Source organism: Venturia canescens, chromosome 1, assembly GCF_019457755.1.
Source record: "Venturia canescens isolate UGA chromosome 1, ASM1945775v1, whole genome shotgun sequence".
Lineage (NCBI taxonomy): Eukaryota > Metazoa > Arthropoda > Insecta > Hymenoptera > Ichneumonidae > Venturia > Venturia canescens.
The window spans coordinates 36,490,193-36,503,640 of record NC_057421.1 but is presented as its reverse complement, the minus strand read 5'-3'; the positions used below and the strand labels follow the sequence as shown (position 1 = coordinate 36,503,640).

Sequence of the window (13,448 nt, the reverse complement as noted above, 5' to 3'; positions counted from 1 at the left end):
TTTTATGCACAGATTTTTTCCTGATCATACTCATATCTAAGATACCTGGACCATCGTAAAATAGTAGAAAAAAATCAATATGGAAGAAAATCGACATATTCACAAAGAACTCGTTGCTAGAAAAATCAGCTGAAGAATGTGCTCAAGAAGAAATGGTAAAAGAATCTTTATCGTACGCAAAAGTAATGAAAAAAGGACGCAGCAGAGTTTCGATGCTTAGGTGTTTGGAAAAGAAAAAATCAAAGCCAAAAAACTTGATGTACGCCAAAAAACTTGACTCAGCCTTCCCCGGTTGCCTTTAAACTTAAATCCCATACGCTTGTTAAACCGAAATATATATCACCAGAAAGTCTAAATCTACTCTCGATACAATGATAATTACGTTGTTCCACAGTAACAGACAGGTTCGCGTTGTGATTATTGAAATAGAGTCGACTGGAGGAAGTTGTTACTTTTTTTTCACCGGCAAATCCGTATAAGCCAAAAGTTGGTTTGTTCAAGTTTCACTTTGAACGTATATACTAGAAAGAGGTAAAAATGCCCACTGATCGCGTTGCTGATAACATGAGAAAATGTTAGCAATGTTTCGTGGTCGGTTATCGCCGCGATATATTCAAAAAGTATCGCGTTCAAAAACCACAACCTCAATGATGTGATATTGTATCAATGATGAAACTAATGATAGTACGAACGTAAAAATATTTTATTTGTGAATGAAGAGGAGACAAGGACTTGTATTTCTCACGATAATGTTAATAACGCCTAGCCTTGGAGGGTTTTATTCACGGAATAACGCGTAGTCGGGGCTCATGTTGGAGAGATCCTGGGGAAACTATATAGTCAGGAGTGAGACTCGCGTTGGCGTATCCCATTACGGAATTGGCTATATACACAATTGAGACAGGCTCAGAACGGCAACAGAGAGGTCTCTTCGTCATGTGGCTCTCTCGATGTGGTGGCTGAACATCGAGAGCGCGGACCGCTGACTAATCAGCCTTATCGGATCCTCTCTATCTCAGTCTTTGAGAATTGCTTCGAGGTCAAGGAAGATTTTCTCGTCGGTTAGGTGTACCGAGGGTATATATTGATATCATTAAAAAAAGGAAACTGCGTGTGGAGGGTAGGAAGGGCAGATTTTGGCAAACAGCGCATTATTTTTATGGTCGATCAATTTATCCTGCTACGTAATTTTTTAAATCCATCAATCGATTAGCTCGATCATTCGTGACGCAAAGAAAGGAATCGTATGTATTTGTATACTTATCTAGAGTAGCAATAGCGACTGTGAGACAGGTACATTGACGAGTCGCTTCCAGAGAGTCTTTATTTTTCAACTGTTTTCTATAACTTTCGAAATTGATTTCTTTAATGATTAAATAATTGCAGTAGTTCAGAGAGTACCAGAAGTTGGCATAATTTTAATTTTGTTTTTTCTTTCGATCGCGATCTCTACGAGCTCTGTAGCTTATTGGAAATATATTAATTATTTATTTTTTAATTTCATCAAAAAATGTTGCATTTTTTCGCACGCATTTTTGATGATTATTTGTTTTTCGTTTAGTGACAAATCTGGTGCCATAATACACATTGTGTACTTATGTATTTCCGTGAATCTGTTCACGCTTCAAAATATCATCATAATTGTAAAGTGACGGCTCACCGTTGTGTTCAAAAATGTTTTTTTGGATTTTCCATACGACAAAAATAATATTATTAGCAATTGGTAGTGTATTTACCGTGCAGCGTTGGTATTTTTAGTGATGCGTTTATTTTGTGTATGCTAATGAGGTTATCAAGATCGCGGATATGACAGTTCGCACGGATATGTCGAAATTTTGAAAATTTTCGAAAACAATTGGAAACGCTATCGCTCCGGTAAAGAGTCTCTGGCAGCAACTCGTCATATCTTATAAATGTACTTGTCTCAGAGTCGCTGCCGCGACTCTAGATACATGATTTTTTGGTTGTGAAAAAAAATATAGACAATCAGAGCAATATTTTTAAGGTTTCCACAATGAAAGTGGCAAGAAAAAAGTGAAAAAGAAAACGAAACGTCAAGACAGAGGAATCCAAGAGTGTTGTGTGCAATAGAAAATCAACTGCGCTACAGAAGAGACTGCCAGCTTGTGTACAAGACAGAAAAAAAAGTTGTTCCCAATGATTTTCCCGATGCTTTTCGGATCGACCGTGAAATAAAATATAATATATAATAGAATGAATTAGATATTTTTTCTACCTCGAAAATGTAGTCTGGATTCTGAAACATTTGAAAAAAAAAACATGCCACTGTATTTTTATCATGGCAGTAATTTTCATCAGCTCTCCCCAAAATTGAATATTATCAGACTTGTAGATGATCGTTATTATTGTCATTATGCTATTTACCAAAAATTGGATAGTTTCTCTTGAAAAATATAAATAAAATAACCCAATACAGGAGTGAGAAGTGACGAAGGAGATCAAGGACTACGAACATCATATCGAGCCGAGAAGCAAACGCATTGTCTGGAAAAACACTGACTGAGGAAAAGGTTTAATTCTAGTCAAAGGCTGAATTTAAAGAGGACTTTTAAAAAGCTTACGACTATTGGATGGAATCCAATCACGGTAATATGATTTGTGATTGAAAGATTTTCTGATAAACGTTTTTCCAAAATGAAACAGTAATTGGATGTTTTCAATTGCAGAATCTTGTAATAATATCCCCAATGTTGTCATTTTTTCATGGTATGTAATCGAGTTAGAGTAATACCAGGCACTGCCAAATTGTTTTGTGTCAATTGGCATCGATGGTTCCGCTTGGTAGTTTTTGTTTTCATTTTACACACAAGTTTTGGAGACTTTGACGTAACGAACCAAGCTCATGGATTCCCAAAGTATGAGAACTTGTTAGATACACTTTGTACTCGCTTTTCTTGTGATAAGTAATTCCTCGTTCATTCGAGTTTTATTGGACAAACAGGAATGTCTCGTATTTTCCTCGAGTCGATATACGATTCCCACATCACCGTTCATCTCGTCCTCGACACCGTGATTGGGTTTTGGAAAATTGGGTTATCAGCTAAACTAGTGCATATTTTTTTTCGACTTCAGTCTTGCAGAGTCTCGCTGTACAATTGGAAGGGATCCGGAAATTTGCCTGGCCCAAAAGTAAAAAAGACAAACGGACTTGCAAAGATTCTATTGATCCGAAAGAAGAGGTAATCAAGAATTTTTTTATTTTTCTTTAAATGTCTTTTTAAATTATTGTGACCTTAATTTTTTAGGTCTCAATTTGTTTTGTGATGTTTTGTCTTTGTATTTTTTGTGGTTGTAATTTTTTGCGTCCAATTTTTCTCCTTTTCTATTTTTTTTTTGTTCGTAGAGCGATGTGTTTAGCAACTTCTGCGTTTATTTGACAACGTTTTGTTTTTTGAATTTAAAGTCTTACGGCCATTGATTTCCATGATTTTACAGATGACTGTCCAAAGGACATAAATGTACTTGTTTCTAGTTTTCGGGTACTCACGATGGTCGTCAAAATCAATCGACAATATGTACTATGCCAGTGTATTTATTTTATTTTAATTTATCCACACGCATATTCACACGCACATTCATGCGCTCATGTTGAAATGTGCAGTGAATAATTTCAATATCGAAGCAGGCTCTATCTACAACGACGATACAATTACTCTCCCCGAGATCATCCTGAATAGTCTATTTTAAATTGCACATAAAGAAACGATTCTTGGATGCTATATAGCTAATAATGTGGTAATACGGACCCCTATTTGTACGATTGTTCGTTTCATATGTTATTTCATTTACTCATGAACCCATGAACTGTTTTTACGGAGACTGCAGGGTGCGATCAAAACTTTATGATTTTCGGTACGGAAAAATAACCTAAGTGATGAAACTCAAAGAAGCTACAGATACAATATCGCTGATAGATCATGTAGCAGCCAACTCCCAAAGTGCATGATCCGATGTCTTTTAATTAATTCACTTGGCTTTTATTCATAACAGTAGTATTCGATTTCTCCAGTAACCATATCGTAGTGAATGAATCTATCGAATTTATATGTGTGGATACGATTTCATTATATGTTTCTGATGCGTTTGCGATATTCCTCATTATGAGACCCTCATCAATCAGTCTTTGCGTGGAGCCTGATCCTTTTAGTGCACGTAAATGTGATGTGGTCCCGTCACTATTCTAACAACGATGGTCGCAATGTATTTTCTTTCGGTTACCTTGATTCTGCCAAGTATTGCGGTAGTCGAATATTGCGCGTTATTTTGAACGCATCTTTGAAATATTATCGAGCCGGCGCCGCGAACCAACCGCAGTCCAAATTACGACGTCTTTCACTTCATGCGTCCGACCTTCAGTCGTCACAAGATCCAATCGTTTGAGTGTAATTACAGGCAATCTCGGTTAATTATTAATGCAAAGTCTCGATTGGCAAAGAAGAAAAGTTACCAGTAGATTGCATTTGAGGAATAAGAATATCAATAGTCTTCGTTTGAAACAAGGGGGCTAATAGTAAAAATAAATAAAACTGTATGTTTTATCTAGACACTCATTACGTCATAGAGCCTCAAGTTTTTCGTGGTTGATTAAGATATGAATTATAAGAAAAATCGATATTATGATTGTCCAGGGTTAAGGTTGATGGGTGACGAGTACGTGATTTTTGCAGCAACTATATTTTTCGAAAATTTCATAAGACTTGCTTGAAAATAATAATTTTATTATTTTAGAAATATAATTGGTAAAGAACCAACATTTTTATACAATTTTATTATTAAAAAAGCGTGCGTCGAAATTTTGCAATTCTATCCAGTACGTGTTCATTTTTGCCTACCAAAAATATCCTCGCGTAATCTTGGATAGCGAATATTCACCCATCTAGCTCAACTGGAACGCTTGTGCTTAATATATGTATAACTGGTGTTTCAATTGAACCAGTATCTCCAACTAAGGCAGAATCCTGCTTTAGAGGGTTCAAAAAATCGATTTATATTTCACTGCTTAAATCTATTTCTATTGTGTCTAAGAATATATATTTTGAATTATAGGAATTGATTTGCAATATCTTGAAAAATATAGCACTGAACTTTTATGAACTAACGGACGTGATTGCAAGAAAACTAAACAACCAATCAAAACGAACCAAGGCTTGTTAGTTTCAAGCTTCGATTCAGTATTCTCTTTTATCTGGAACAAAAAAGGCTCATGGGAAAAAATGATGAACCATTTTTTTAGTAAGCTGAAGAGATTTTCATTTTTTTCAAATCTAATATTTGAACATTGAAAATAATTTTTTCAAAGAAAAATATTCAAACGCAGCCAATTTTTATGCACATTTGTGCAATACCTTTCAATTGCATTCACCAATCGGTGGGAAAGATAAAGCTTATAATTTCCATCAGAAATAAAATGCCAAAGAAAATTTTAATTTTCATATATTTTTTATTTCTAGGTGAACTAAGAAAAACCAGAAAAAATATGAAATTGAAAATTTTTCGCATGAAAAAATTTTGAATTTCACAATTTTTGTTTGGTTTTTTTTTTCGACGGAAATTACCAGCTTCATCTTTTCCACCGATTAGAGACTGCAATTGAAAAGTGTTGGATGATTGCATACAAAAATCAGCTGCGTTTGAATATGTTTCTCACAAAATACTATTTTTTTCATAACACATGCATCGAAAGTTCAATTTTCCGAAAAAGACATTTTGACATATCGAAATGTGAAGCATCTCTTCGTTACAATGATTTTGTTTATTCGTTGCTATGGCTGAATTTTTTCCAAGCATCATTAGATATCAAAATCGTTGTTGTTGCTAGTAATCTAAACAGTTCCCTAGATATATTTCCTCATTTTTTTCTATCCTAAAAAAATATCCGCAAAAGCGCGTTTTTTAGGCCACTAATCGAACATCTCAAGGGTGGTATATTCTGATCTCTATCTGACGGGGATTAAGCATGCAGAAAAGAATTGTCTTGATCCATCTTCTTTCTATTTTCATTAAAGTTTCGGTACACGGAGACATGTTATAGGCATTGATGAACTCCGTAACTTCAATTCGCATTAACTCTGCAATTGTATGATGGAAGTTTTTATATATTTGAGAATTACTGGTAGATGTTAGTGAACGAATTCAACGAGTATAGACGGCGCCGTATATCTTTGCTTGAGATTGGGGGATTTCCCCTGATTTTTTAAGTTGAAGTGGTCGCCAATTTAAAGAATCGGTCGGATGAAAAATATGATAGTCTCATAAAAGCATAGTCTCATAAGAGCTCCGATTTCACAATCGAAAAATGTCTAACTATGTGTCTACTTTTCGTTCCTCTTCTACACGACAATGTTTACGCCTTGCGCGGAATACTTGAAATTTGAATGAATATACCAACAGGGTAGGTATATAAAATCCAAACGCGGAAGACGGGGGACAGAGCCCCCAACAGGAGTCCAGGAGGCGGAGCCCTGACGGAGGAGCGGACTTAATCATCACAAGCGAAAAATCGATACCGCAAATAATCGAAATCTCTCGGAAATACCGCGAGAAAACGCGAAAAATTTCAAAAAGATATGATATCCCCAACAAAATCTTTTTAACAGTGGAAAAATTACGACAAGTATACAGGGTGTCCCATTTTAATCTTACACCTGACTTTTCTCGGAAAATATTGCTCGGATCAAATATTGTGTGGAACAAAACTTTTAGGGGTTGAAGGGGGACGTATGATAAAAATTGGTTTGTGGATCCAAAATTCAAAATGGCGGCGTTAGAATGGCCGACATGTTTTTTTTCGAATGGAAACATAACTTTTTTTCATCACCAAAAAATTTTTCAGCACAAAACCAAAAACTTTTGTTGAAAAATTTTTTTGATTAAGTTCATTTTTTTCAAGTAAGAACATCATTTTCAACTATTTTAGAGGTATCCAGGATGTACCGCGAAGAGATCTTTAACGTACCAAGTGCAAGTGCGTTTGCGTGTAAGGAGCATATCAACGATTTCGTTGGGACTGAAATCAGCCATTGTTGCTAATTTTCAGAATTTTCCTCTAATTTAAGAACTTTAAAAAATTTCGAGAATCAAGAATTTTTCTCTGATTTCAGAACCTTTACAAATTTTCGATTTCGTCTCTTGCTAATGGCTGCGGAGTCAGAAGATAAACGTTTCAATCAATTTTTCATCCGTGGGCGATCACAATGACTTCTAAAATAAAAAATTCTTCTCTGATTTAAAACTCTAAAGTAAGAGAACTACGCAAAGTCAGACTACGTCAGTACTACCAATGATGTTTTCTTTAATCTCTTACAAAATGAACTTACCTTTAATCGTAAGCGAGGCTTACGCTTAAAGATAAGTACACGCAAGCGAGGCTTACGCTTAAAGATAAGTTCACGTAAGCGAGACTTACGCTTACTTTTGAGTTGTAAATCAGAGAAGAATTTTTTATTTTAGAAGTCATTGTGATCGCCCACGGATGAAAAATTAATTGAAACGTTTATCTTCTGACTCCGCAGCCATTAGCAAGAGACGAAATCGAAAATTTGTAAAGATTCTGAAATCAGAGAAAAATTCTTGATTCTCGAAATTTTTAAAAGTTCTTAAATTAGAGGAAAATTCTGAAAATTAGCAACAATGGCTGATTTCAGTCGCAACGAAATCGTTGATATGCTCCTTATTTTAGGGAGGTGTCGGGGCAATTACTTCTGAGCTGAAAATTTGTATCGACGTGAATATCCTGATCGTCGTCACCCATCACGGCAGACAATCCGAACCCTTGAGCAGCGAGCGAGGGCAGGTCGGATGATCCGCCACCGTCGACATTTCCCAAACGTCAATAATTTTGGTGGATTGCATGAAGCCCGAACGAAACATGGCTATTTTAGCCATGATAGCAATTGATCCTCATTTGAGTGCCAAAGTGATCTCGGAACGACTGGGGTTTCCCAAATCGACAGTGCACCGCGCGTGTATTGAGAGGTGCGAAACTTCACCCGTACCGACTACAATTCCACCAAGACACTCCTAATCCAGATCCGTTGCGAAGGGTGGCGTATTGTCGGTGGACGTCGAGACAAATCGAGCGATCCAGGAACTTTATTCGATACGTTATGTTCAGTGATGAACCCACTTTCAACAACCGTGGTCAAGTGAACCGATGGAACTTTCGGTATTGGTCTGATCAGAATCCACATTGGTTGAGACAGATCGATTACCAGCATCGATGGAGTTTGAACGTATGTTGTGGTATTGTGAACGGGCAATTAATAGGTCCCCATTTTTTCGAGGGAAATGTGAACTCTGTCCGTTACCTTGATTTTCTACAAAATGAACTGCCTCTTTTGCTAGAAGATCTGGATTTGGAAACACATCAACAGATGTGGTTTCAGCAAGACGGTGCACCCGCTCACTGGGCTCATGTTGTTCGAAATCATCTGGATACAACATTTGGGCAACGGTGGATTGGTCGCGACGGTCCTGTAAATTGGCTTCCAAGGTCACCAGATCTTACGTCTCCTGATTTCTTTTTGTGGGGGTACTTAAAAGACGCTGTCTACCGTCAAGCTCCAACAACACGAGAGAACATGAAGGAGCGGATAAGAGCTGCCTGCCGTGCGATCCCGAGAGATGTTCTCCTACGCCCAGTTGATGGTTTTGAGAGAAGAGTTCAGGCATGTTTAAACATGAATGGAGGGATCTTTGAACATCTCTAGGGAGGGATCAGAGTACACTCACAAGGAGGGTTTGGAGTCCGAAAATACTGCGGTAGTGACGAACCGCAGAGACCTAATCCTTGTGAGCTCGTACCTATGGGCATAAAGGCATTGCATGCCCCTCTTTTTAAAAAAAGTTGAAAAATAAAATGAAAATAAAAAACACACACATATGCACCTCCACGTATGCACGCATATGCAGACGCACACGCAAACGCACTTGCACTTGGTACGTTAAAGACCTCTTCGCGGTGCATCCTGGATACCTCTAAAATAGTTGAAAATGATGTTCTCACTTAAAAAATATGAACTTAATCAAAAAATTTTTCCAACAAAAGTTGTTGGTTTTACGCTGAAAAATTTTTTGGTGATGAAAAAAAGTTATGTTTCTATTCGAAAAAAACATGTCGGCCATTCTAACGCCGCCATTTTGAATTTTGGATCCACAAACCAATTTTTATCAAACGTCCCCCTTCAACCCCTAAAAGTTTTGTTCCACACAATATTTGATCCGAGCAATATTTTCCGAGAAAAGTCAGATGTAAGATCAAAATGGGACACCCTGTATACTAAAAATACAATGATGTCATTTTAATAAAGCCAAGTACGAGTGATATTTGTTTTTATGTTCTCTTGAAAAATTTCTAGCTTTTGTGCATGGTTTTTCAAATGAATTAATTTCCAAAATAATTCCGACAAAGAAACTCCCCGTGCACCCGTGTGAGCAGCGATTTTGGGGAGAATTCTATTTCTTTCAAATGAAAACTAAATTCTGAAAAATAAAAGTATACACGCCAAGATTTTGTTCAAAATTTGAAATTCTTTTTTCCAAGTTTTTCAAGAAAACATAAAAACGATTATCACTAGTATTTGGCTTTATTGAAATGATATCATTATTTTTTAAATATGTGGCGTAATTTTTTCCACTTTTAAAAAGTTTTTGTTGGTCGTATATTCTTTAATCGTCGAGCCCAAGGAATTTGGCATTATAAATATACTCAATCACATATGGAAAAACCCAACCTCTCGTCGCAATAATAAAAGAAGTAAGATCTCAGTTCAGAGATGAAAATTATTTTTCTATTTTTAAAATCTTCTGTAGAAGGTTAAGGAATATGCGTGTATGAACCCCGAAGGACAACGCTTAGGTATTCCGCTGTAGGGTGTACATTGCTTATCACGATCTATATCATTCAAACATGCGAGCCCGTGATTCGACGAATGCCAACGGTAACAATAAACATTGTAGCATCTATACTTGGTATTACGATAACTATATTGACCTTGCTCGTAAAAAATAAACATTTGAATTGATACATGAAACAACTTATAGAGGTTTTTCATGATAGTTTTATAGCGAAGTGCGTTCGTCGTCATTCTACATTATACAATAACCCAGCATACGTGAAAATGATACACACATAGTTATAGCTGCAGTATAATTAGATGGTCTCAAGATTTATGGCAGATTAGACTCATGGTTGAAATGTAGGCGCAAACTCGCGCTGGATCACCTTTTACCTCGAAAAATGTCAAATTGTAGAACCCTATATATTAGTCTGATTTCCCGTGCGCGTTGATTTACAGCGGGTCCTAATCTTTTCGGTCGATTTTGCGCGCAACAATTTAGTATAAAAAGATCCACTTACGTTGTTGGAGCTCAGTGAAGTGTACAATTCGCATCAGAGATATATAACGTTAAGTATCAAGCAGCGATTCAAAATTCATTCTATTAATATGGATGTAAAAATTTGTGTGTTGGTTGCTGCAAGCATTTTTGCTTTCGCATCGGTATTCACCATGGCAGAAGTACCGAGTAAATATTACTTAAAATATTCCTCAAATTGCCCTGTTTCATTCATTTTATATGAGCTTAAAAAAGTTATACGGACATAAGCTTTCATATGATCCAAAAATGGAACCTAACGCGATTTCAGTGCAATCGATTTTCTTTGTGAAAGAAGTTTAAGTACCGATCTCTTATTACAGCATATTGTAATCAAATACCCCAACCCGCATTCCCTGATGGAACTACAGTGGAGAAATGGGGCTTCTTGCACACGAAGAACAAATGCGTAAAATACTGGTGGAATGGGGATACTTCAGTTAAGAATTACTTTGATTCGGAAGAGAACTGCTTGAACACCTGTTTGCCGGATGCTATGAAAAATGTTACTATAATTCAGGGGGTTTGCGTCTGTCGTTGTCCAAGTTGCAATTCCAACAAGTGAGTATCACTGACAGTATTTATTAAGTTGTGATGTTTACCAAAGTCATTATTAAGGAGAGAATGATAGTTCAGTTTGAGATTGATTGATTACATCCATCTAGCACTTAGAATGATTTAGCAACACATATTCAAGTACAATTAGGTTTTATCGTTTATACTTAATATTGGTGTATATAAAAACATTTTTTTCTTTTTATTTTTTTTTCTTATTCAGTATATCCCAAAAGGAAAGCGCAAAACAACCAACGACACCGAAACCCACAAAATCTTCTGGAAGCATATTTGATTTTCTAAGGGTTCCATCGTAAATTTGAAATTTCATTATTAGTATGAAACATCGACAACTCGATATGAATAATCTAATTATACATACACACTCTGTAAATCGTCGAAATAAAATAATGCACATTTGCACATACACCAGTACTATTGCTTACTGAGTTTCACATTGTTAATACGTCGCTGCAAATTTATTGCTTTATGTCACAAAAATACATCAAATAAAATTACAATTTTAAATCGAAATACTCTCCATTACTTTCTACAACCTTTGCCCATTTTTCGGGTAACAAATGTATACCACGGCGATAGAAGTTCTCATCTTTAGATGCAATAAAATCATCCACTACTTTTTGTTACTTCTTCAACGTTTTTAAATTTTTATCCTGACAAAAAATGCTGCAAGGATCGAAACAAATGTTAATCAGTTGGAGCAATATCTGGGCTATACGCTGGATGTGGTAGAACTTCCCATAGTTTAGTTGTAATATCGTTTTTTTAGTGATGAAAGCGACGTACGGCCGGGCATTATCAGGAAGCGATATGACTGGGCGAGTACCATGCCCAGAAAATGGTCGTTTCTCACTGATTTCTTTATTTAATTCTTTTAGTTATGCACTATAATGATCTGCGGTAATTGTTTCACCAGATTTCAACGAGTAGTAATAAAGTATCCCTTTGTCATTCCACCATATAGAGAGTAGAGCTTTTTGGACTTGAGTATCGTGCTTTACCGTTGATGTTGAGGACTAACCCGGATCAAGCCATGATTTTTTAAAGTAGATCCATTTCTCGTGCGCAGTCACTATTTTCCATAAAAAAGACTTTTCACGATGACGAGAGAGCAAAGATAGACAGATGTTTAATCTCTGAAGGACAGATCTCCCAAATAGTTGGCGAGACACGCACTTTCCTTCTTTTGGGGCTTTTCCAACGGCATGTAAGTGACGGTTCACAGTAGACTTATCGACGTCAAGCTTCTCAAAAAGTTCTGTCGTTATCTGAGCTGGGTCTTCATTCAGCAAGGCTTGCTGTTTTCAACTGTGTTCAACTGTTTTTAGGGTTAGAGACCTACCAGAACGAGGTTTGTCGTCTAATCAAAATCGCCACTTTTAAATCACTGCAACCACTTTTGGTACGTACGTTCAGATACAAGGGATTCGCCATACGTTTCGCTAAGTATTCTTGAAGTTTCGGCTGCGATTTTTTTTTATTATTAAATTAAAATAAAATGCAATGACGAATATGTACTTTATCGTCATGCATATTTTAATAATAAATGTTTAATTAAACTAGTAGGACACTGCAATATCAATGAATCGTAAATCGATCATATTACTCAATATTGAAACGTACTGCGGAATTTACCAACAAATAAATTTTTTATTTCAGATGCTGTCTCCATTTAAAATTGTCATTACACAAACCATGAAATAATCCTATTGAGGATATGCGTGCGTGAGCCTGAAAAAAAACTACTCAATTTAATGTTTTTTTTTTTTTTTATTATTCGCATACATAAAAACGAGAGGTATATAAAGATCAATGCATTTACGGTACTCCCACGTGAATCTAGGCAATAATTTCTGCCATTGAATACAACCACCTATTGAACACTTTAAAAATTTTTTTTTTTTTTTCAACTTTTTAAAATTCTTTATCCGCAAAAAATGAAAAAAAAAAAAAAACATTCAGTTACCTAAGCAAGTCGGGGAAACTGAGCAAAGAACAAAGCAGGATATTCATACTGTCAGGAAAAACTAATCTAAATTATGAATAATAGTTGACTATAATTGCGTCAATTCCAGTATCAGTCATTTATGAATGTGTATTCATATCTTTGTCTTAGCGTTAAATGCTACATAAATATCACATCAAAGATTAGTTAAATACCCAAAAGCGATTACTGAAACAAATCTACCTGGTTACTATCGATTGCGCAACTGTTCTAGCTAACAATTAAACTTAACGATTGCGATTTACAGTCGTATGCATGTAAGACCTCGTACCCACGACATTCGGAAAACCGCGTTGATGGTACTGCTTCAGTGTACAAATCATGCAGATTTTTAATGATTTGCAAGGGCCGAATAAAATATTGAAGTTGTAACGGGTAACTTTGAAGAGTTTGACAGAATCCGATGCATTTAGAATGGATCGAACGAATGTTGGGTGGATACCATAAGATTGGTATATTTCTCTCTCTCTCA

General features: G+C 36.0%; 1 long non-coding RNA gene across 1 annotated transcript; it reads left to right on the top strand.

Annotated features, from left to right (window-relative positions):
- The first annotated feature begins 2,339 nt into the window (after positions 1–2,339).
- LOC122412169 (uncharacterized) lies at positions 2,340–11,437 on the top strand. Its single transcript, XR_006261299.1, has 4 exons — positions 2,340–2,607; positions 3,094–3,200; positions 10,719–10,956; positions 11,174–11,437. It is a non-coding gene; the product is annotated as an uncharacterized lncRNA (long non-coding RNA).
- Positions 11,438–13,448: the final 2,011 nt, after the last annotated feature.